General features: G+C 40.6%; 1 long non-coding RNA gene across 1 annotated transcript in view; it reads right to left on the minus strand.

Moving 5' to 3' along the window:
* Positions 1–293: 293 nt before the first annotated feature.
* Positions 294–25,588, minus strand: part of LOC141424223 (uncharacterized) — a 28,920-nt gene continuing 3,625 nt past the window's right edge. The window contains exon 3 of the long non-coding RNA XR_012449208.1: positions 294–572. This is a non-coding gene — a long non-coding RNA (uncharacterized lncRNA). The remainder of the gene's footprint in view (positions 573–25,588) is intronic.

Raw genomic sequence — 25,588 nt, forward strand, 5'->3', positions numbered from 1 at the left:
CTTTTGAGGTATCTGCTTTAATTTCTCTGCGTTGAGGGCAGCAAATGCTAGCTAATTTTTTAGGTGTCTTACCTATCCTCACCCCTCCCTTGTGTGCTCTCGCTTTTAACTAGGTATTACATATTTTAAATAATGTGCAAAAAATTTTATTTTATTTATTTATTTATTTATTTTTTATTATTATTCATATGTGCATACAATGCTTGGGTCATTTCTCCCCCCTGCCCCCATCCCCTCCCTTACCACCCAAAAAATTTTAAATTTAAAAAAATTTTAAAAAGTAGTCCATGTAAGGCACACAGCACAGTGCCTGTCATGGGGTGCTCAGTAAATGTTGACAGTTTTTTTTCGGGACCTACTTCCCTTTGGGTGAAGGAGAAACAGTGGCTTTACCAGTGATCAGTTTTCCAAGGAAATGGTGTCATGCAGGGCTTTATTCTTGCTTCCATTTGGCAGAGAGCGGTGCTCCTCCTCCATGTTAACCAGTTTTCTTCTTGCCTGTTAATTACTTCACAGATCTGGTTCTCAGAAATGGATCAAATCAAACTGAATCTTCTTTGCACACATACCACCTGGATACATTTATTAAAATCTCATGAGCATGAATTGTCATCAAGTCATAAGAATTATATTTTTAAGAGTATTAATTGACATAGAAATATCCACAATGTAATAAACACATCAATTTAGAAAGTCATATCAAAATTCTAATTTATGTAAATTCATAGAAAAATGGCAGGAAGAAAATGTAAAATATTAAGAGAAGTTTTCTGAAAGTGGTAAAATTATTTCTTGTCTTCTTCATCTTTGTTTTATTTACTTTCTGAGACAGTTCTCCTCTGTAGCCTAGACTGGCCTTGAGCTCTCTATCTTCCTACCTCAGCCTCCTAGAGGCTGGGATTTCAGGAGTACACCAAATTTCAGCTTCTTTTTTACAGTTTTTTTTGTTTTTATTAGGATCTATTTGTTGTACAGGGGGAATTCATGGTGACAATTCCAAATAGGCTTACATCGTACATTGGTTAGATTGCCCACCATCTCCCCCCAACCCTCTCCCCACCCACTTAAAGCAGTTGCAAGAGGTTTCATTGTTCTATTTTCTTCATACATTTTTAGCTACATTTTCCCCCGTTTGGTTTCAAGAGACCAAAACCCAAGTCAGTTATCTTAAGCCAAAGGAAGAAGTCATCTCGAGAACTGGTTCCATACCAGAAACCAACACAAGAAAACAGCAGGGCCTCAGCAATTACTGGAACTAGAAATGCAAATGCTGCCTGCGTTCTGTCTTCATGTCATTGGCTTCTCTCAGTTCACTACTTTCTTTCTTCATTTTTTTCTGCTATAGGTGAAGGAAAATGTGGCAACTGAAAGCTGTAACTTCACAGGTTAGATTGTGGGACTTAAAGAATGACTAGCCTTCACCTGTTTCCAGATCCAAGTCTCCAGAGTGGTCCAGCCTGACAAATGATGGCGTACTAACAGAGAGGCACACATGGTTATCGTGTGTGTGTGTGTGTGTGTGTGTGTGTGTGGGTGTGTGTGTGTGTGTGTAGTGGGGAAAGGGGAAAGGGATTGAAGAGAGGAATAATAGGAGGCTGTTTCCAGAAGGAAAAGAACTTTATATTTACAAAATAACTGTCTTTACATCAATATGAAACTATATTAAAATTAGAAAAAAAGTATGTTTTTTTTAAATGTCATAAATTGTTTACAGAACCTTCATAAACCAGCACAAGTTTATCCCTCTGACTTTTAAACACTGAGACATTGTTTATTAACTATCTCATAAATCCTTTCTACTAGTCATTAACCCATAAAATATAAACTTTATTTGCTTCAACCTTGTCATTTTAGAAAAGATAAAACTTAAGCCCAGAGGGTTTGAAATACCTAGCTGGAACACCGTATTTGGGGGGAGGTGGTGAGCAGAATTAGAAGAATGTTGTTTTCAACAACTTTCTTGTCTGGTTCTATTTCTTCGTTCCTGTCCAAGCCATTCACCCCTCATCAACCCCGTCCACACCTGCACTTGTGCCTCAAGACTACGAAGAAGCAAGGCTTGAACCTAACAGTCCTGTGCCATTGCTCTCTCTTCTGTTCTGTTTCCTGGACCCAGACAGTCTTTGGGAAATCTAAGTGTTTTTTTCCTGCATAATTAATTCTAATTCACTGAGGGAACAAGAGCTTTCAAGGTTATTGGAGAAGAGACAGGCCTGTCCTGCAGAAGAGGGGTCTTAGCCTCCGAATGTTGCAGATTGTTGATCTGACAGTCTAAAAACCTGACTACATAAACAATAAGATTATTCCAAAATGCTTTTCCAGCCGTGTGTGGTGCCTGAAATCCCAGCACTGCAGAGTCAGAGACAGGAGGATTGTGAGTTCCAGGCCAGACAGGGCTACACAGCAAGACTCTTCTCAAAACAACAGCAAAAAAACCCAAACTGGTCTTTCCTCCAATTGTGCACGCCATTGTGTTAGTGGAAGAGCAGAGAACATGCTGTTTGGCCTGAGTAACTGGTTGGATGCATCCTATGACCTAATCCACTTTAGAAGAACGGGATGGTAAGAACAGCAATGAATAGGAAGAATAAAATTACTTGGTGTGGCAGGCAGCCTCGAAAATGGCTCCCAGTGGTCATGTCTGTGTCATCTTCTGTCCTGGAGCATGGGCTAGACCTAGTCAGCAAAGTGATCAGGTTACAGAAGACTGTGATCTTCCCCTAACTCCCCACTTTGTTTGGAGCCAACAAGCTGCCATTTTATGAGCTGTTTCACAGAGAGGCCCTTATGGAAAGAAATCGGTGTCATTGGCTAGCAGCCATTGGAGACAAGAGGTGGCTAACATCCACATGAGTGAACTTGGTCATAGCTTCTCTGCCAGGGAAACACTGACATGACTAAAGCCTCACTTCAAAGAGACTCTGAGCTGGAGGACTTGGCTCAGCCCTGCCCAGACTCCTGACCTACCCAAACTAAGGTAGCAAAACTTGGTTGGTGCTTTTAAACTAGTAAAATTTGGAGTAATTTGTTACATAGAGGTATTTGGCTAATCCATGAAATCAGAAGCTACCTCATGTTGAGAACACATTATAAATTTCATGAAATAAAAGTCATTTATTGTTGAGTTGGAAACAAGCTAGAAGAGAAATTTAAAGTGAAAACATCTTGCAAGAGCTGCACATCTTTTTAAAAGAGTTATGTCTACAAATCTGGTGATATGTTTTTGGTGTGATTTTGCCACAATGCTTAGAAGATCACTAGCAATTTTCTCAAAAAATATATTTTTATTTTTGTATGACACATTTGGGAATATACCATTCTTAAAGAAAAATGGGCACATTTCCATTCAGAATTTTTTTTTTGTTACCAATGTTAAAGTTTACAAGCCTAAATGTTTAGGAAAGAATGGATTTCCTCTGTTTTCAGCTAAGCCAGATGTTTTGGATCCATAGTAAATAGTGTAGTTATCAATAGTACAATTCGGAATGCAGCTGCTTAGGTTCCAACCTCGGCTCTGGGAGTTACTAGCTCTGAGAGTTCATTATCTCTCTTTACCTCAGTTTCTTATTTGAAGAATGAGGAAAATAGTGGTTTCGACCTCATGAGGATTTTTTGGGGGGGACTTGAGTTAGAACAGTACATAGTGCTGTATGGGTGTCTGCGTGTGAGGAGCAGAAGGTGGAAACACTGCACCGTGACGTGAAACAGCACAGAATCCCCTTCAAATGCTGTGAACACTGAGATCTACCAGTTTCCGCAGGACCTGAAGCACGCTTCATCTGACTTTAACTCCTGGGGAAACGTGGGAGCCAGTACTGAAACAGTTAATGGATGTGGTTCTTCCCCCTGTGTGCTAAGCCCTGTGGATTGCTACACCGTCAGAAAGGCAAACATTCAGGACAGACCCTGAAAGAGTCAGGGTGCCCTTTCCCCATACCTCTCTTGAATGAGTAACCTCAGGCTGTGAAGAGGAGTCTGGGGAGAGCAAGGGCAAGGGTGTAGCACCCTGCTCCCTCTGGCTACCCTGGGAGTTCCCTGAGGGTGAGCAGAGGAAAGTTGGAACCTCTGCCCTGCAACTCACAAAACTGAGTGGAACTTTGTGGAACATGAGAGCAGAGGGTCCCTGTGTCTCACTCCGCACGTGTAGCTGCAGGAAGAAGCATATTTCTCAGAATCCCCAGGAAACATGGAAAGGGGCAGTGAAGGAGATGGTAGAGTGGCCATGTGGGAAGAGAGGCCCGAGGTCCAGGACAGAGTCTGGAATGGCAGGAGAGAAGAGCAAGATATTCTTCGTCCCCCTCAGCAATGCTCTGGAGGAGCCACGGAGGAGGGTCAAGGAATCCAAAGGAAGCACACAACTACAAAGGCCCGGATAGAGCTACCTTGTTATGTTTTTCTCTGATTTGATCTTGAGGTCTCTCAGAGGGGAGTAACTATATGCTTGAGCCTGCCCTGACAGGTTTCCAGGAGATTTGGTTGTGGATGTTCATGTTGTGCCTTCCAGGGAATAATTTTTAATCTCTTTTATTTTTTACTGGTGACTGAGCACAAGGCAAGCACTCTACCACTGAACCACACAGTCTTTTTAAAATTGCTTCATTTTGTGACAGGCTCTTGCTGAGTTTATGCTTAGACTGGCCTCAAACTTGCTATCCTCTTACTTCACCCTGCCAAGTAGCTGGGATTACAGGTGCGCACCACCACTCCCAGCCAGGAAATAATTCTTTGTCTTGGCAGTCATCCCGCTGCCTAAGACCAAACTGAGATGAAGTGTCCCTTCCCTCTCACAGGAAACGTGGCAAACGCCCTGTGACTCTTGTCTGCCACTCTTCAGGAGCTCCTTGACCAGAAAAGTTCGGTTCAGGTGTGTGGGTCAGGTGAGACCTGAAGGTTGAGTTGAGGCCACAACTCAACAGAACACATGAAGCAGCAAAAGTGAGTTTCTTACTCACATATCCCAGAGAGAGAAGAGGGAAGCAGGCCTTGCTTGCAGGGCTAGCAGGAAGGGAAGAGCTCTCTGAGACAAACATACCCAACCAGCAAATAGGGAGCAAGGGGGCGGGGGAGTGAGACTTTATTGGAGTCCAGGGTGTTACCTAGGTGGCTTCCCATGGACAGTTCTAATTAGGCAACAGCAATCAAGCACATGTTCCCTGAAGTCCCTCTGTGACGGGGAAGTAGTTACTGTGGCTTAGGTGCAAAGTACATATGCGATGTTAGGATCAGAGGGGCTAATCACAGGTTGTACCTAGCTGTTGTATAGTGTAGTCACCAGAGGGTGACTATGTAAGGCAGATATCTGGTCAGCCACATTGAGGAACTGGGAGGAGGTGGAGAGCAGTGACTAAGCCCTGCTTCTGGTCTGAGGAGAGTCCAACTTATATTTAAAATGGATGCTGATGCAGCATAAAATTATGGGAACTCCCTACGTACTTCCCATCCGTGGCCTCATCTTAGCATGATTTAAGATTTTTCTCCCATATTTGCCAACTATACATCAGACAAAGGACTGATAACCAGAATATATAGGGAACTTAAAAAACTAAATTCTTCCAAAACTAATGAACCAATAAAGAAATAGGCAAGTGAACTAAACAGAACTTTCTCAAAAGAAGAAATTCAAATGGCCAAAAACACATGAAAAAATGCTCACCATCTCTAGCAATGAAGGAAACGCAAATTAAAACCACACTAAGATTCCACCTTACCCCTGTTAGAATAGCCATCATTAGCAACACCACCACCAACAGGTGTTGGCGAGGATGTGGGGAAAAAGGAACCCTCTTACACTGTTGGTGGGACTGTAAACTAGTACAACCACTCTGGAAAAAAATTTGGAGGCTACTTAAAAAGCTAAACATTGATCTACCATTTGATCCAGCAATACCACTCTTGGGGATATACCCAAAAGACTGTGACACAGGTTACTCCAGAGGCACCTGCACACCCATGTTTACTGCGGCACTATTCACAATAGCCAAGTTATGGAAACAGCCAAGATGCCCCACCACTGACGAATGGATTAAGAAAATGTGGTATCTATACACAATGGAATTTTATGCAGCCATGAAGAAGAACAAAATGTTATCATTCGCTGGTAAATGGATGGAATTGGAGAACATCATTCTGAGGGAGGTTAGCCTGGCCCAAAAGACCAAAAATCGTATGTTCTCCCTCATATGTGGACATTAGAGCAAGGGCAAATACAACAAGGGGATTGGACTTTGAGCACATGATAAAAGCGAGAGCACACAAGGGAGGGGTGAGGATAGGTAAGACACCTAAAAAATTAGCTAGCATTTGTTGCCCTTAATGCAGAGAAACTAAAGCAGATACCTTAAAAGCAACTGAGGCCAATAGGAAAAGGGGATCAGGAACTAGAGAAAAGGTTAGATCAAAAAGAATTAACCTAGAAGGTAACACACATGCACAGGAAATCAATGTGAGTCAACTCCCTGTATAGCTATCCTTATCTCAACCAGCAAAAACCCTTGTTCCTTCCTGTTATTGCTTATACTCTCTCTACAACAAAATTAGAAATAAGGGCAAAATAGTTTCTGCCAGGTATTGAGGGGGTGGGGGGGAGAGGGAGGGGGCGGAGTGGGTAGTAAGGGAGGGGGTGGGGGCAGGGGGGAGAAATGACCCAAGCCTTGTATGCACATATGAATAATAAAAGAAAAAAAAAGATTTTTCTCCCTTGGAGCAACTCAGAAAAAAGTGAAAATATTCCAAATCAACTGAAAACAACCTAGGTTGACAATTCAGCCCAAACTGACAGCGATTAAGTTTTCCGACAAAGGCAGAATGAAGGCTTTCGATAGACATTGAGTCCAATTACAGACAGACAAGATTATGTTTCGCACACCTAAGTTTGTATTCTGTATAATAAACCGGCAGGCTTTCCTTATTCATACAAGTTGAAATGTGACTTGAAAAGCCATAAATTATAGCATGAAAGTTTTACAACATTAGATATTTAAAAAATTCAGATTAGCACTTCTTCACTAGGCTCCTTCTGTTTGTGTTACCTATGGATTTGGTACAAGGCTTGGCTTGCAGAGATGCCCTTGAAGTCTCATAAACATCTCTAAGCTGGATGCTGGTGGCTCACACCAGGAGGCAGAGATCAGAAGGATCACGGTTTGAAGCCAGCCCTGGGCAAATAGTTAGGAAGACCCTATCTCGAAAAAAATTCATCACACAAAAGGGACTGGTGGAGTGGCATAAGCAGTAAGAATGCCTGTCAAGCAAGCATGAGGCCCTGAGTTCAAACCTCAGTGCTGCCAAAAATAAATAAATAAATAAAAGAACTGTTATACACATAGCTAAACACATGTACTCCTGATAACTGATGTCTCTGCTGCAATGATCTCTCTTGCACGAACACTGGCATTCATGAAAGAAAATGCTAGGTTTTAGGCATAAATGCAGCTGCTCCTTGGAGGGCAAAATCACATAGTTGTGTGCTAATGAAAGTTAATTATTCAAATGTTACTTAGAGTGCCAGTTACTTCATTTTTGTTCCCGGTAGCTGATTTATTGTACATAGTTTAATCAGGAAAAATGTTCCTGTCCATGGTTTTCGTTTTTCATTTTTTGTCGGTGCTGAGGATCAAACCTCAGGTCTTATGAATGCAGGTAAGTACTCTACCACTAAGTTCTAGCTGCAGCCCTTCCCACAGGTCTTAAACACATAGAGCAGAGGCCTGCTACTGGAGACAGAGCAGGTGGGTTATTTTTAAGAGGGGCAGTTTGAGATTTCGGTGTAACCCTTCATTCATCCAGTTAACTAATATTCAATGCATGTGTTGTGTCTAGGTACTGTGCCCTACTGAGGGACAAAAAAATAAATAAATAAAACAGATTCCAGCCTCAAGGACTCCACAGTCAAATAAGTCTTGAAATAAATTTCATCGGACATAAAAGAGGACTTGAATAAGTGGCAAAACACACATGCTCATGACAGGTGTTATGTTTCTTTAAGTTACCTTAAAATTTAACCCAATTTCAACCCCAATCCCAAACTAAACTCTGCCTCTACAAAATGACTCTAGAGCTCAATCAGAAAAGAAATATGTGAAAATATTAACGACAGTTTGGAGAAAGAATAAGGAAAAGGAGGATTTTCTCTATAAATAATAAAGTGTATATGATGTACTTATAATTATGAAAACAGAAGATGGGCAACTGAAAAAGAATTAAGCTTTAAAACTGAATCCAAGTAGACATAAGTACTTAATATTATTTTACCTTTGGAATCAGTGGATTGATATCCAGAAGTAAATGATAAATTGGTCAATAAACGCAGATGAAGCAACTGGTTTACAACTTAACCTCCATATGGCTAATATTAAAGTCATGAAAAAACTAGAAGAACGTGTAGATAGACATTTTCATAATGGTGGGATGACTGCATATTATTCAGCTTAGGGGACACTGCCAGTTTTCCAAGGTGTTTGCTACGACTTAAAATTCCACCACTGCTGTTCCGAGCTCTTGTTGCCACATACTCTTCCAGCAGCTGGTGTTATCAGTTTAAAGTTTTTTGCACATTTTGGAAGATGTACAGTAGTATTTTGTTGTGATTTTAATTTACATTTCCCTGATATTCAATACTGTGGAACATATTTTCATTGCTTACAAATATGCACACTCTTTTGATCCACTTAGTTTTACTAGTTTTCATCAGTACTGGCGTTTGAACTCAGGGCTTTGCACTTGCTGGAGAGAATCTGCGTACTTTGTTTGATACAGGGTGTTGCTATGTAGCCCAAGCTGGCCTTAAACTCTCCATCCTCCTGCCTCTGCCTCCCGAGATGGGATCACAGGTATTTGACACCACACCTGGTTATGCGTGCATTTTTGACCCAGTAATTTCACTTGTAGAATTTCACCCTGAAGAAACACACACACACACACAAATTGGAAATATATAATTTTATTTTTGTGTAATATATTTTTGGTGCTTCCATACTGTGAAATATGATCACCACCATAAACATCTCAGTGGTGGTTAACCCCAGGTGACAGAACTACAGGTGAGTTTAAATATGCTCTTAGCTTTTATTTTCTGAACTTTTCTTTCACTAATGATTATTATTATTGTTGCTGCTGGCAGTATTAGAGCTTTAACTCAGGGCTTTGTGTTTGCCAGGCAGGTGCTCCACCACTGTGCCCAAAACCCCAGCCCCTTCTTTTGTGGGGGGTGGGGGAGGGAAAGTCAGGGGAAGGAGTGGGGAGTGATGGGGGAAGAGCCCTCATGCTTTTTTTGCCTGGGGCCAACTTCTGACAAGATCCTCCTACATAAACTTCCCATATAGCTGGGATCACAGGCACACACCACATGTCCAGCTTATTTGTTGAGATGGGGTCTTGCAAACTTTTTGCCAAGGCTGTCCTCAAAGCACAATCCTCCTGATCTCTGCCTCCTGAATAGCTGAGACAACAGATATGTGCCACCTTGATTGACCCTGCTATATTGTTCTATTTGTAAAAAATGGCAAAAAAGGCACTTTCTGCTTTACTTTGGAACAAACAGAAACCCAAAATATAATCTCAAATAACTTGAAAGAATACCAACAATCTAACCACGAGAAATGTTATTTAGAGTCAGTGAGTTCCTCATTTAAAATGCCAGAGGCATGGGCTGGCAGAGTGGCTCAAGTGGTAGAGGCTGCCTAGCAAGTGTGAGGCCCTGAGCTCAAACCCCAGTATCAACAAAAACAAAACAAAAACATAAAATGCCAGAGGCAGGGTATGAGGATGGCTGAATGGACTAAGGTGTCAGACTTAACTTGTAGCAGTAGTCACAACAGTCAAATCATGGAATCAGCCTAGGTGCCCATCAACAGGTGAATGGATAAAGAAAATGTATATATACGTACTGTGGAGTATTACTCAGTCATAAAGAGAAATGAAATTATGTCATTTGTGGAAAAAAGATGGAACTAGAGATCATGATGTTAAGTGAAATAAGCTAGACTCAAAAAAGATAAGCACTGTATGTTTACTCTCATATGTGGAATCTAGATTTTTTTTTTAAAGTCACAAAAATAGAAGGGAGATTATGAGGGACTAGAGGGAGGACCATTGTGGGGAGAGAGTGTGACAGGTGAATATGACGGGAGTACATAGTGTGCAAGTACGAAAATGTCTTAATAAAACCCATAATTTTGCACAATTAACTAAAAAAGTCTTGCATTATAAAACATGCAGGAGGCGCCTCCAGCCACTATCCCTTTAGATCCTACTTCATCTTTAAGAAGAATCGGGGTCCTTGGAGAGGGCTGAGTCCAGGGCTCGGCAGGCAAAGCCCAAGATGAGCCAGGAACATCTTGTGCCACCAAGTAAGGAACTGGGGGTTAAAAAAACATGGGGCAGTTGAAAAGACACAGGAGCTAGTGTGAAGGAGAGGGAAAATTTCTGAATTAAAAATAAATCATTAAATAAACTAGAAATCCACAATGCCTGGCTCCCCCTTCCTGCCTACCCGCACACACACACGCAGGAATCCATCAATTCATGCTGACATTAAATACATAAATAAATACACGGGGTGCATAAGGGAGAGCTTTTCCTTACATTAACTGTGAAGGGAGGGATGGGATTGAAAAAGAAAACCTCACCATTTTGCAATCTTTACAGGCAACACTGGTTTGGGCAGGAAATGGCAAGGATTGCTAAATCCGGGGGATACCATGTGCTGTGGAACAGGATATTCACCCAGTTCTGCAGGGGCTCTCCACAGATTGCTTTTTAGCTGCAGGCGAAAAATAGTAACTGTACAGAGGAGAAACTAGACAACACCTGGATCAAGTGGTGAACGTTAGCCACCTGGGCAGATTGACAGCGTGTGCCTCCAGGTAGGAGACCCGAGAGAACATGCATCCCTTGTCTCAGATAGACTCAAAACCTGAATTTAGTCATGAGGGAACACCAGGCAAGAGCAACTAAAGAACATTCTATAAAATAACTGACTTGTAGAACTGGAGGTGTGGCTCAAGTGGTAGAGCACTTGTTTGCAAGCATGAAGCCTTGAGTTCAAATCCTCCACCAAAGAAAAGTAAAATAACTGACTTGTATTCTGTAAACATATTAATGTACTGAAAGAGAAAGAAAGGCTGAAGAATTTCTCCAGATTAAAGAAATTTAACAACTTAACGCACATATGATCGTTGGCTGGGATTTGCACTGGATGGGGAAATGCTACAGAGAACTTCATCAGTATAACCGACAGAAGTGAAATACAGATTGCAGAGTAGATAAAAGTATGCATCCCGGTTCAATTTCCTGATTTGGCAACTGTACTGTGGTGGTCATGTAAGAAAATGTGTTTCATTCACAGAACTACACGTTGAAGTATCAAGTACACAGTAAAGACATGCTCTTTACAGCCTCTGAAGTTCTAATGGTTCAGGAAAAAGCGATGCAGATGGTGAGGAGGAGAATAGTCAAACAAATGTGGCCAAATGTTTCAAAAATGGTCAATCTGAATAAAGGCAATAGGGGAGTTCCGACATTTTTGCAGTGTTTCTGTTGGAAATTATTTTTAAAAAAAACTTTTAAAGGGACATAGCGAGAGTCATGGCACACTATGGATTATTTTGACTCCCCCTCTCCACTTAACTGAGATACTCCCATGGAAATAATTCATCTGGGGTAGAAGAAAACCAAAGGATGATTTGAAGGTCATGAGCACGGTCGCCAGCTCCCTTGCTTAATGGAAGAGGATGTGGAGGACAGTAGAGATGGTCATGGGTTTCAGACATGGGGGGTGGTAGGACCTCCTTGCTCCTCGCCTTGTTTCTTCTTTTCCTTCTTCCTGATAAAATCCACATCACGGTTCAGCGACCACCCGGGCCAGTCCATACGAGCTCTTCATCTCCTTTGTTCAACCATTAAACCCCTCAGCCAAAGAAATGGTTTCCTGTTTCAGCTTTCTAAGTCTTCATTCCATACCATTAGCTTCCCTCTAAAGGTAGAACTTTTAGTCTAAATTTTAATGGCCTGCATAGGCTTATTTTTCCATTGTAAACCTGCGAAAAAAAAAGAATCATTTCATTCTGATGCTGGACAACTAGAAAGATGCCTGCCAATAAACAAGCAACCTTATAAAAGGAACTTTTCTTAGGGGGAACCAGGGGAAGATGTCTGCGGGAATTGGAATGGCTTGTCACACCCCAGCAGTTGTGGTTAAGGATGGAAGTTTATCTTGGAATGGTAGGTATATTTTTGACATAGCCCAAGGGACTGCCATCATTTTCTTAACATGAGGTTAACTCTAGTTCAGTATGGAAGGCCATTCTATTTCTTCTTCTTCTTCCTTCTTCTTCTTCCTCCTCCTCCTCCTCCTCCTCCTCCTCCTTCTTCTCTTCTTCTTCTTCTTCTTCTTCTTCTTCTTCTTCTTCTTCTTCTTCTTCTTCTTCTTCTTTCTCCTCCTCCTCCTCCTCCTCCTCCTCCTCCTCCTCTTCTTCTTCTTCTTCTACTTCTACTTCTTCATTTTTATTAGCTTATTTTCACTGTATAGGGAGGATTGTCACAATGAATTGTGACAATTCCAAATAGCCTTACATTGTACATTGGTTAGATTTTCTCCACCATCTCTCTCCCTCCCCCACAACCCTCTCCTGCCCCACCCCCTCCTGCCCCACTTAAAGCAACTACACAAGGTTTCATCATTGTATTTCACATACATACATGAAGTTTATCAACCACATTCCCTCACCTTCATCTCCATCCACCCTTCCCCTCCCCAAGTGCCCTCCACTGTACCTATTTTATAGTCCTGTCTTTCATTCTAAATTCCAAAGTCCATGTTCAAAGGGGTTTCTCACTGTGTCCCCTTTGTGAGTACACTTTACTTTGGTCAGTTCAACCCCCTCTGTTACTCTCCCTTACCCCTTCCCTCCCACCTATACCCCATTATTCAGCAGCTTTCAGTACATAGTGTTGCGTCCTCTACCTGCACAGATGCAATGTGCTTCAATATTGTTGACTGTCATTCTCTTTCCTTTCCCTCCTCCCCAGAGTTCCACAGACTGGTTCCACTGCTACAAGCATGTTCTATATAAAAATGTGTGTATTATCATGTTTGTTTCTGTGTATACGTTTACCTTTTGGATCTATCTTCCACATATGAGAGAAAACATATGGTCATTGTCTTTCTGAACCTGGCCTACTTCACTTAACATGGTGTCCTCTAATTTCTTCCATTTACCTTCAAAAGACACAGTTTCATTCTTCCTTATTGCTGAATAAAACTCCATTGTGTGTGTGTGTATCATATTTTCTTAATCCATTCAAAATGGCTTGGCAATTGTGAACAGTGCTATAATAAACATCGGTGTGCAAGTGTCCCTATTGTGTCCTGAGTTACATTCTGGAAGACCCTTCTGATGGGTTTATGCAGCTTTACCAAGGCCACTGACCTGGCCTTGGTAAAAGGTAAACCTACTCTTTACACTCCCTGTCACTTTACTAAGGAAATAAATAAAATAAAACAGTAAAAGGTTGGATAGAGCTATGATTTTAGATTTGGCTATGGCTATATTACCTCAGAATAGGAAGAGACAATAGGGTTCAAGGTTATGAAGTGCCAGCTAGTACAGTGAGACAAATCTACCTGTCCAAAAGAGGCTAGTGTGATAATGGAGTTACTGATGCTTTGTTGGTACACATTGTTTTCCTCACAGTGGGCATCGTCAGTGGGAGGAAATGGCTAATTCTAGTTAAAACTTACTGCATCACTGTTATAAGGCTTCCTTTTATTTTAAAACCATGTATGTATAATCAAGAAGTAACTTTGCCCAAGGAACTGAAAGTAAGAGGGATACCAAGAAAGACAAACCTATTTCAGGGCCATCTTTATTAGGAAAGTCCTTGGGAGAGTGAAATTGCTTTCCAATTGCTCATCCCAAATCTAGGGCTTAGCTAACTTCAGCTTCTGAAACTAAATTTCCCTGCGAGAGGAGTGTTCTTCTTCCTTGGTGAGTCGCTGTTCCTGACTTTCCTAGATGTTGCTAAAGAAACAGTTAAAGGCAAAGAAAAAAAAAGATGTCAGAGAAAATGTGAGTGTCATGCCAATTGGGAAAATCGAGATATGAGCTGATTTGTTTTTCAGTTCATATTTAATTTTATAACATGGCGTCCCTCTTACAGAACCACTTAGCACACAGGTGTTTGTAGGAGATTTCTGTCAGCACTGTTGGAATTGCAAACGTTTAGAAAATCAGTTAATTATCCAAAGCCAATTAGGAAAATTATTTCTTCATACCAAGAGATACTTTGCAGCCATTAAAAAGAATGAGATAGAGAGGTTGGGATACAGCTCTTGTCCAGTATGCATGAGGCTCTGAGCCCAATCCCCAACACTGTACACACACACCAAAAATGAGGTAGAAGTAAGTGCACCGATGTGGGAGATCCTCAGGACATAGTAAAGTGGAAAAAGCAACTTATAGAACAATGTTCATGGCATGATCCTTTTATATTAAAAATCTATATGAGAGCCAGGTGTGATGGTACATGCTTTTAATCCCAGGACTTGGGAGGCTAAGGCCGGAAGATCCAGAGTGTGAGGCTAGCCAAGGCTACATAGCAAGGCCCTGTCTCTGAAAAAGTAAACAAACAAACAAACAAAAGTCTGTACATGTGTATGCATATAGATGTACAGAATAGGGACAGGAAAGCTAAGCTCCACACTGTGGTCCAGGTTATTTTGGGGGAAGGAAGTAAAATTAGGGCGAGGATGAAAGATGACTTCTAGAATTGATTCTTGTTTGAATCTTTTCCGCTAGGAATGTATTCCTATTACTTGAGTTTTACTTTTGAAAAATCATTTGATACATTCAACCACCCTGTAAATAAGTACTAAGTTCTTAACATGACAAACTCCTTGGACAAGTAGATCTTTGGTATCTGACTTTATCCCATTCCTTTTCAAGAGCTAAGAAACCAAAAGAGATGATTTTTGTGACAACTCCTCAAATTCATACTCAGGGCTCTTACCAGTTCGACTCTTTCTTCTTTCTCTCATCATAGGAGTGCTCCCTCTAGCTCTAATTCAATAGATTGCTGTCAAATCTCACTGTCTCTTGAGAACATATTTCCCATCTCTTCATGGCATTTGCATTAACCTAATTATTTTTCTCAGCCTGATTTCTCCTAGCCTTGCTTCCACTGGTGGCTTCCTTTTTCCTAGTCAACGTGTAGGGTCAGCTCTCAGTAAATTACTTAGTTGGGTAAAGAAAGCTAATGGAGAATTCAGAGTCCTATCTGCAATAACAAATCGTCTCCATTCCTGACTTGGCTGACTGACCTCAAAGTAGAGGGAAGTCCTTTAAATGTAAATACAGCCCTGTGAGGTGTCATGATGTTTGATTTGACAAAGATGGGCCACATGTGATCTCATCTCGTGGGTGACCCAGAAGATTGTATCACCTAGTGATGTCAAAGGCAGCTGAGTTTGCCAAGTGCACTCTATGACATTCCCATAAAGATGAATTGCCTAATGACACATCTCTCAGAACACTTCCTGTCGCTAGGTTATGCCTGAATGTATTTGCCAGCTCCTGCTCTAGAGGTTGAGCCAAACAAGCTCTCTTTACCCTGTGCTCAGTCATCTATTTCTGGTAATGATTTCAGTTATGTGCTTCTGGTGGCTCATGCTTGTTCCTCAAGGCATCGGCTGTGATAACTCATCTGGGGGCTGAAGGCTTCATTTTCAAGGTGGCTTTCTTACACAGCTGACAAATTTATGCTGACTGTTGACTGGAAGCTGAGCCAGGGCTCTGGGTCAGAGGCCTCAGTTCATGTCTATGGATACCTCTCCGCAGGATGCTTGCATTTCCTCACAGCATGCTGGCTGTGGTCCAGGAGTCAGCATCCCAGGAAAACAAAGCAGGCAGCCATGATATTTTTATGACCTAACTTTGGAAGTTATAGAATGTCAATTCCACCAAACCCCATTGCTGGAGGCAGTCTCAAGGCCTGCTCGAGTTCAAAAGAGGGAGATACATGCTCCACCTCTTGACTGGCTGTGGCAAGATTCTAAGAGAGCATATTGACCATCTATTGGTCACTCTCTAGTTTTGAGGACTAGCATAGACAGACTTGTTAGATCAGAAGGAGAACACTTCAGTATTTAAGCAAATTCACTTGGCTGTCTGGATTCACAGATTCTGAATCTGCATTTTTAACCAACTTCAGGTAAAAAATATTTGGAAAAAATTATGTCCATAGTGAATATATACAGACATTCTTTCTTGTCATTATTCCCTAAACAGTACAGAATAAATGGGATTTACAAGGCATTAGGTATTATGAGGAATCTAGAGATGGTTTAAAGTAATTAGGAGGATGTGCACCATTTAACAAAAGGTACACCAGCATCTGAGGACTTTGGCATCCTCAGGAGGTAGGCAGAATCCCCCATAGAGAGCAAGGGAGGACCATACTTACTTCAGGAGTTAAGACAATACAAAAGACTGAGAAACTTATTTTCCCAAATCTTCTCCCATCAGATCTTCTGTAAATTTTCTGAAACCCAGGAACACCTTCACTTGTAAAGGCAAATGATAAAAATACTCAAATAACCATGAAACTCTTCAAGAAAACCAAGCCTAGTCAACGTCAAATTAAGAATTAGTTATTACATACTTGACATTTGACTTCTTTAAATCTTTCATAAGAGAAGGAAGTAATTAATTAAGCCCCTACTATTCTATTTGTTTAGTAAGTGATGCAAGATCAAGGCTTATTGAGATTTTGAGTAAAATAAAATAGAATTATTATTATGATAAAAATATTACCATGTTACCTATTAGGATAACTTAGTTGCATTTTCATTTTATCTTGGTAGAAAGAAATAATCCCATCAAAATCTTCTTATAATTATTATTTGGGGAGGAGCAATACTGGGGATTGAACTCAGGGCCTTGTGCTTGCTAGGCAGGCACTCTCCCACAGCCCTTTTTTGTGTTGGTTATTTTTGAGATAGGGTCTTGCTTTATGCATGGGCTGGCCTGGACTGCAACCCTCCTATTTGCATTTCTCCTCATAGCTGGGATGAAGGCCATATGCCACAGCACCCACAGCACCCACTCAACCTCACTGGTTGAGATGGGGTCTTGTGAACTTTTTGCCTGCGTTGAATCAGCCTCCTCCCTATGTCAGCCTCCTGAGTAGCTAGGATTACAGGCTTGAGCCACCATGCCTGGCCTTATTTCGATTTAGTAAATTAAAATTTGACAAAACCTTTTGTGTATGGTTTAAATATACTCTATCCAGAGTATCTACTTATATTCAGTTACAAATTCACCTGGGATGTCTTTCTGAATTTTGTTAGTGAGTTGACAGAGAAGGACTTTGGTGATGAGAAAGCGATAGTGTAAAACAAATATGGAAGTGGAACTGTTGTGGTGGACCTCATGAGGGTATTATAAAAACTGCCATTTGGTACTGAAGAGTTTTAAGAGAAGGGCTATATAAATGCAAAATAAGAAAATGATTTTTTTTAAGTGGGAAGGAAGTAGGAGAAGATTACAAAGTCTATGGTCCCGGATGTACACTGAGCAGGGCTCCTCTGCCCTGTGGTAAGTGAAGCAGTGGGAGAAGCAGGGAGAAGGACAGAAGGGGCAGAGCAGGAAAAACATGGAGAAATTCCATGTCAGCTGAGGACAGCAGCCATGGGCAGTTGGTAGAAATTCATTCTTTACTGACATAGAACATTTATAGAAATGAAGCTAAATAAAGTATAGTGACAGTTGGAGAGGGAGATGTTTGGATTGGGACAAAGTAAGCAGAGGTATCTATAAATGAACAAATGGATTAAACTTGTGCATGGAGAAAAGACAGGAAACAATACCTTCATAGGACAGGCAAGTTGGCAAATCTGTGCTAACAGAAAATAGGTGAGTGGTTGCCTAGGGTTGGGGGAGTGAGGCTGGAGACAAAAGGAAGGGGACTGCTAGTGGTCATGCAGTTATGTGGGAGTAGGTGATAAAAATGTTCTGACATTGTCTGGGGTGATTGTTATGCAACTCTGTAAATATACTAAGAGCCATTTGTATAATTTAATTGGGCATATGAATTATATCTCAATACAGATAACATTTTGAAAAAGTAAATGTAAAATTGAATACTAATAAAATACACATATGTACAGATTTAAAAAATTCTGTGTAGAATACACCAATACATCATGGAAATGTTAACCTGCATTCCTATATTCATTCGCAAATTATATAACTCCTTCTGTTAATTTCTTCTGTATTGTTCTAAGAGTTTAAAAAATGCTTATATAAGCAGATATGAATACAGATTCTTTTGTTCTTTGCTTTCTTACACAAAACATAGCATATTGTATAAACTGTTCTGCCCTTTGTATTTTTCTCCATACAATATGTGTTAGAGATCGTTCCGTATTAGCAAGCAGAGAGCTTCCTCATTCATTTTCACAGTTCATGGCCTTCCATTGTGTGGATGTTCTACAGTTTATTTAACTGGTGCTCTGTTGATGAATTTCCTTGCGTTATTTCCGTCTTTTACTTCTACAAACAATGCTACAACAGCCCCATATATATGTCAGTTCCTACACTGCAGATTCATCTAGAAGATTCATAGAAGAGGGATGGCTAAATTTTCATCTTATTTCACCATTATCTTTTATTAACACTTTTGATTTCCCTCTACTTGTGCCTACATGTTGTGTTGCCAAACTTAACATAATTGGAGAAAGGGTGTTATCAGTATAATTTTGATGTTTTTCTTTTATTAGTAGTAAAGTCACTTATTTTTTTTTCACATTTAAGAGCCAATTGTAGCCCAGTGCTGGTGGCTCACACCTGTAATCCTAGCTACTCAGGAGGCAGAGATCAGAAGGATCTTGGTTCAAAGCCAGCCCAGGCAAATAGTTTGTGAGACTCTATCTCAAATAAACCCATCACAAAAAAGGGCTGGTGGAGTGGCTCAAGGGGTAGGCCCTGAGCTCAATCCACAGTACTGCAAATAAATAAATAAATAATAGAGCCAATTGTATTTACTTTCTTGTAGAATGTTAATGTTCTATGCCCATTTTTTTCTGTTTGCCATATGTGTTGATTTTGCGATTTTTTTTCCAGGCAGAAGTTACTGATTAGCTGGCTGCCAGTGGTTCATGCCTGCAATCCTAGCTACTTGGGAGGCTAAGTCTGGGAAGACTGCAGTTCAAGGCCAACCCTGGTAAATACTTCATGAGACCCCGATCTCCAAAATAACCAGAACAAAATGGACTGGAGGTGTGGCTCAAACTGTAGAGCACCTGCTTTGCAAGTGAGAAGCCCTGAGTTCAAATTTGATCCACCCTTTAAAAAAAGTTACTGGTATTTATGAAATCACATTTATTAATGTCTTCTTTTATGGTTCTGGATTTTAGCTGATGACAAGAAAGACTTCTCTTTTTATTTTTTTTGTGGTGCTGAGGTTTGAACTCAGAGTCTCAGACTTGCTAGGCAGGTGCTGTACAACTTGAGCCACTCCACCAGCCCAAGAAAGACTTCTCATCTCCAAGGTCATTAAAAAAAATCTCAGCCTTAGTATTCTCTGGTACATTTAGAACTTATTTATTAGGTGCTTTGAAATATTTATTAAAGTAAATGTTGAGTCAGTTGTAGTGGTTCATGCCTGTAATCCCAGCACTTGGGAAAATGAGGTAGGAAGATCAAGAGTTTGAGGGTTGCTTGGGCTCCATAGTGAAACGCTGTCTCAAAAAAAAATAAGTTAAAAGAAAAGGAAAACAACAGTATTTAAGGTAAATACTTACATCTTAGTTCATTTCCTGTTATTACAGCAGACTACCTTAGACTAAGTAATTTATAAAGAAAAGAGATTTAGCTTAGGAACAGTGGCTCAGTCCTGTAATCTTAGCTACTCAGGAGGCAGAGATCAGGAGGATCACAGTTTGAAGCAAGCTGGGACAAATAGTTCATAAGACCCTATCTCAAAAATACCCATCACAAAAAAGGGCTGGTGGACTCTGGAAAAAAATTTGGAGGCTACTTAAAAAGCTAGACATCGATCTATCATTTGATCCAGCAATACCACTCTTAGGGATATACCCAAAAGACTGTGACACAGGTTACTCCAGAGGCACCTGCACACCCATGTTTATTGCGGCACTATTCACAATAGCCAAGTTAGGGAAACAGCCAAGATGCCCCACCACTGACAAATGGATTAAGAAAATGTGGTATCTATACACAATGGAATTTTATGCAGCCATGAAGAAGAAAGAAATGTTATCATTCACTGGTAAATGGATGGAATTGGAGAACATCATTCTGAGTGAGGTTAGCCTGGCCCAAAAGACCAAAAATTGTATGTTCTCCCTCATATGTGGACATTAGATCAAAGGCAAACACAACAATGGGATTAGACTATGAGCACATGATAAAAACGAGAGCACACAAGGGAGGGGTGAGGATAGGTAAGACACCTAAAAAATTAGCTAGCATTTGTTGCCCTTAACGCAGAGAAACTAAAGCAGATACCTTAAAAGCAACTGAGGCCAATAGGAAAAGGGGAACAGTTAGAGGAACCTTTCCTAGAGGAAAGGTTAGATCAAAAAGAATTAACCTAGAAGGTAACACCCATGCACAGGAAATCAATGTGAGTCAATGCCCTGTATAGCTATCCTTATCTCAACCAGCAAAAACCCTTGTTCCTTCCTGTTATTGCTTATACTCTCTCTACAACAAAATTAGAAATAAGGGCAAAATAGTTTCTACTGGGTATTGAGGGGGTGGGGGGGAGAGGGAGGGGGCGGAGTGGGTGGTAAGGGAGGGGGTGGGGGCAGGGGGGAGAAATGAACCAAGCCTTGTATGCACATATGAATAATAAAAGAAAAAGGAAAAAAATAGATAAGTAAATAAATTAAAAAAAAAAAACAAAAAAGGGCTGGTGGAGTGGCTCAGGTGATGAGTGCCTGCCTTGCAAGTATGAGGGCCTGAGCTCAAACCCTAGTGCTGTCAAAAAAAGGTGTGTGGGAGCTTATTTTGGCTTACAGTCCTCAGGCTGGGCAGTTCAAGATTGGGTGGCCACATCTGGTGAGAGCCTCATGCTACATCATAACATGGCAGATGGGCTCATATGGCAGGAGCCATGAGGACAGGGAGTTGAACATGAGAAAGAAGTAGCAGACACAGAGGGCCAGGCACTTTATGACAACCCACACTCATGAGAACTAATCCATTCCTTCAAGAACGGTCTCACAACACAGATGCTTTCTTCAAGGCCCTGCCTCCTAACATCATTATATTGGTAACCAATTTCAACAGGAGTTGTAGTGTGGACAAACCACATCCAAGCTACAGTGACTTATTCACAATAGTCTAGCAATATTTATAACTAACATGCAAAGACATACATAGATAATATTATTGCATAGAAGCAAAGCTTAACGACTTTAACAATAATAAATACTAAAGACTCTTAAATATTTAACCAGTTAAGATGTTCGCTTATATATGAGCTTACTTTGTAAGCTATCAGGTAAGCCTTGAAGAGTGTACAGGTTTGAACTGTGTGTAATTCTAGCAAGGAAAAAGAGATGGAGTCTATTTTTGTACTCATTGAATATGGGCTTACCTTGGGGTCTACTTGATCAATAGAACATAGCACAAATAACATTGACAACTTCTAGAGCCTTGCAGCTTCTTTTCCTCTTGGAAACCAGATAGCCATATGAAAAAGACTGGGCTAGCCTGCTGCAGACAATGTGGGCTAGCCTATGGTCAGCACCAATTTCCACATTTGTGAGTGGGACCATATTAAACCACTTAGCTTAAGTCAAGTTACAGTTTGGCTATAGCCATGCAAGTGACCTTTCCAGAGCCCAACAGAACAGCCTCGCTGCATCCAGCCCAAACTGATGAGCCACAGAAGAGCAAGCAAATAAACTAACTGTTGCTTTAAACCACTAATTTGGGGTATGGTTTGCAATAAATATGTACTTTTTTTCTGGGGAGTTATGAATAGAGAAAAAGATAACCTAAAATACTGAAAGGCTGGTTGTTCATTAATTTGTTCATTCACATAATGTCCATCTACATGCAGAAAGGCTGACGGCTGCTCTGGTGGGTGCAGCACCAATGTGACCACCCAGTGGTACCAAATAGCCCAAGCCATTTGTATAGTGCCCTCCTCTGGAGTATGAGATAAAGCTAATGAGTTGTTTATAACCAAAAGAATATGGTAGCAGTGTTGGGATGTTGATCCCATGATTATGTAGTGTTATATAAAACTCCATTGGACTAGCAGATTCCCACTAGGGTCTCCTTGCTGGAATAAGAAAGTAAGCATGTTGAAGAAGGTCATGTGACAAGAAACTCCCAGCAGCCTCCAGGACTCACAGTCAGCCTCCAGCTTACAGTAAACAAGAGACAGAGCCCTTAGTTCTACAGCCATGAGGAAAGGAATTATACCAATAACCTAAGCCAGCCTGGAAGCAAAGGTTCTCCCATGTAGCCTCCAGAGAAGAAGGCAGCTCGGCTGCCCTCCATCACAGCCCTGTGAGTCTCTCAGCAGAGGATCCAGCCACACAGTGCGTGGACACCTGATTCACAGAACTGTGAGACAAGAAATATCTGCTAAGCTTTTTGGGAGGGAAAGGCAGGAGAATCATGAGTCTGACACGAACCTGAGCTATATAGTAAGACCCTGTATCAGAAAAGCAAACAAACCTGGAGGCAGGCAGCTCACAACTATAATCCTAGCTACTTGGGAGGAGGCTGAGATTGGGAGGACTGCGACTCAAGGTTAGCCTAGGCAAATAATTTATGAGACCCTATCTTGAAAATACCCAACACAAAAAAACAGGGCTGATGAAGTGGCTCAAGTGGTAGAGCACCTGCCTAGCAAGTGTGAGACCCTGAGCTCAAACCCTACTACCACCAAAAAAAATCTGCCAGGTGCCAGTGGTTCATGCCTATAATCCTAGCTACTTGGGAGGCTGAGATTAGGAGGACTGCAGTTCAAGGCCAACCCGGGCAAATAGTTCATGAGACCCCATCTCCAAAATAACCAGAGCAAAATGGACTGGAAGTGTGGCTCAAGTGGAAGCTCTGAGTTCAAATTCCAGTCCCACTAAAAAAAAAAAATCTGTGTGCTCCACTATATAGAAAGCTACTACAGCTGCTGCTGAGGAAGCTGCAGAATTTGGTCCTTTGACAGGACCAGCAACCTTTGCTCCTGGAAGAAAAGTGGCTCTACAGCTTGAGAAGGTCGTTTCTTTCTTATAATGCTTTGACTTATTTATTTAAAGTCCTGGACAGAAGAGCATTTATTTTCATGGTTGGCTCAAGGAACTGAGGATAATTTACTTAGAGGAGGTGGGGCAGGGAACAAATTAAATTTGTAGACATATGTAAGGGGCTATTTTCCAGGTTGGCAATGAGTAAGCTATTGAGTTTCCACTGAGCCAAGAAAGAGAGGTTGTCAAGAGCAACAGAAGGATAGAGGATTATATGAAAGCCTGAAGTAAAGTCCAAGAAGATAGCTTTGCCTGAAGAGAACTTTGGGATGAGAGTAGAGACCCTGACATAGAAGTCTGTACGTGCCTGATGGCCTGGTCAATTGCTTTCTACATCCTGCCTCATGTAGACTAGTAATTAAAGATTTACCTTAGAAATTCAGAAGACTTACTGATGATCATGGTAGAAAGAGACTAAACTTAACCTAGCAAAACCATGAAATCTCACCTCTAGGTGAGAAATCTAGACTTCTAGGAACAATGAGAAAGCAGTTAGAAAAGTTTCAGAATTGTGAATGGGTTGATCTCTTGAGAGACCCTTAAATTATATAAATTCTAGAGTTTCTGTAGCAACGACCTAGAATTATTTTTATGGCTTATCTAGTCTGCATTCCTTTGATGTTTATATTGTTTCCTCACTATGGTCCTCAGTGAAGGTAAAGAAAATGTTGTGTTTTACATTTGCTTCAACATTTAAATCCTAGTCCAAAACGTATTGGTTAAAAATGAGTATGTTTTCTGATCCTGCAACAAGCAAATCTTGTTCACAGTATTTTAATCTAAAAATGAAAAACCCAGTCAGGCACTGGTGGCTCACACCTATAATCCGAGCTATGTGGGAGGCTGAGATTGGGAGTATCTCCATTCCAGACCAGGCTGGGCCTATAGTGCTTGTGACCCCATCTCCAAAAATAATCAGATCAAAATGAATTGGAGCTATGACTCATGTGGTAGAGCACCTGCCTAGCAAGTGTGAAGCCCCGAGTTCAAACACCAGTACTGCCAAAAAAAAAAAAAAAAAGAAAAATACATATTACAAAAAATATACTTGTGAACCAATTTTTTTTCTCCTTTTATTATCTTGGAACATACTCCTAGCCAAACCTAATACAAAATTCATAATTTTATTAATTACAGATTAAAATATAATTTACATACCATACAATCCATTCCTGTAAGTTGTAGAATTCAGTGTTTTTAAAAACATATTTACAGTTGTGCAACTGTCACTAGATCAATTTTAGAACATTTTCATCACTCTGAAAAGCAAGCCCATACTCATTAACAGTTGCTTCCCAGTTCCCCAACCTCTCCAACTCACTAATCTACTTTCTGTTTCTATGGTTGTGCTTATTCTAGATGTTTCATATAATGGACTCTCACAATATGTGCTCTTCTTTTGTGATGGTTTTTCTTCAAGGTTTATCCATGTGGTTGTTAGTACTTCATTATTGATGACTTTATTTGCCTAATAATATGCCATGGTATGGATATACCACATTTTATTTATCTGTTCATCAGTTGGTAAATATTTGAGCTGTATTTATTGCTAAATTATTAGGAATAGCTCTGTTATAACACTTATGTTTATGTTTTCATGTAAACAATATATTTTTACTTATCTCGCATATGTATATATCTAGAAGTAGAATTGTTGAATCAAATGGCTACTCTCTATTTAACCCTAAGAGGATTTACCAAAATGATTTCCAAAGTGGCTGCACCATTTTACATTCCCACAAATAGTCTATGAAGGTTCCAATTTCCCCACATCCTTGACAACACCTGTTATGATGTCATTTTTATTTATATCAATAAGCCATTATGGTGGTTGTGAAATGATATCTCTGTAATTTTTCTTTCCTTCCTTCCTTCCTTCCTTCCTCCCTTTCTTCTTTCTCCCTTCCTTCCTTCCTCTTTTCTTTCTTTCTGTGTTGGGGATCAAACCCAGGGGCCTTACACATGCTAGGCAACATGGAGCTACATCTCAGCCCCAACTTATATGCTAATTAGAGTGATGACTTGCTTAATATCTGTGCTGTAAAGTGTCAGCTTCATGAAAGCTGTGACTATGTTTCTTTTGGCTATTATATCCTTATTGCTTAGTATAAAGACTGCCAACCACAAATATATATATATAAATGTAAGTATTTGTTGAATGAATTAAGGGTTCTGATCCAGGTTTGCAATTTGCTAGATATGTTATGCGGGACAGATTACTTCTCAGAGCCTGTCTTTTCACAGGTAAGATGGATGTCTTAGTCCAGGGTCCCTAGAAAACAAGGCTGAAGACAAAGGACTTTG

This window comes from Castor canadensis, chromosome 6, assembly GCF_047511655.1.
Source record: "Castor canadensis chromosome 6, mCasCan1.hap1v2, whole genome shotgun sequence".
NCBI lineage: Eukaryota > Metazoa > Chordata > Mammalia > Rodentia > Castoridae > Castor > Castor canadensis.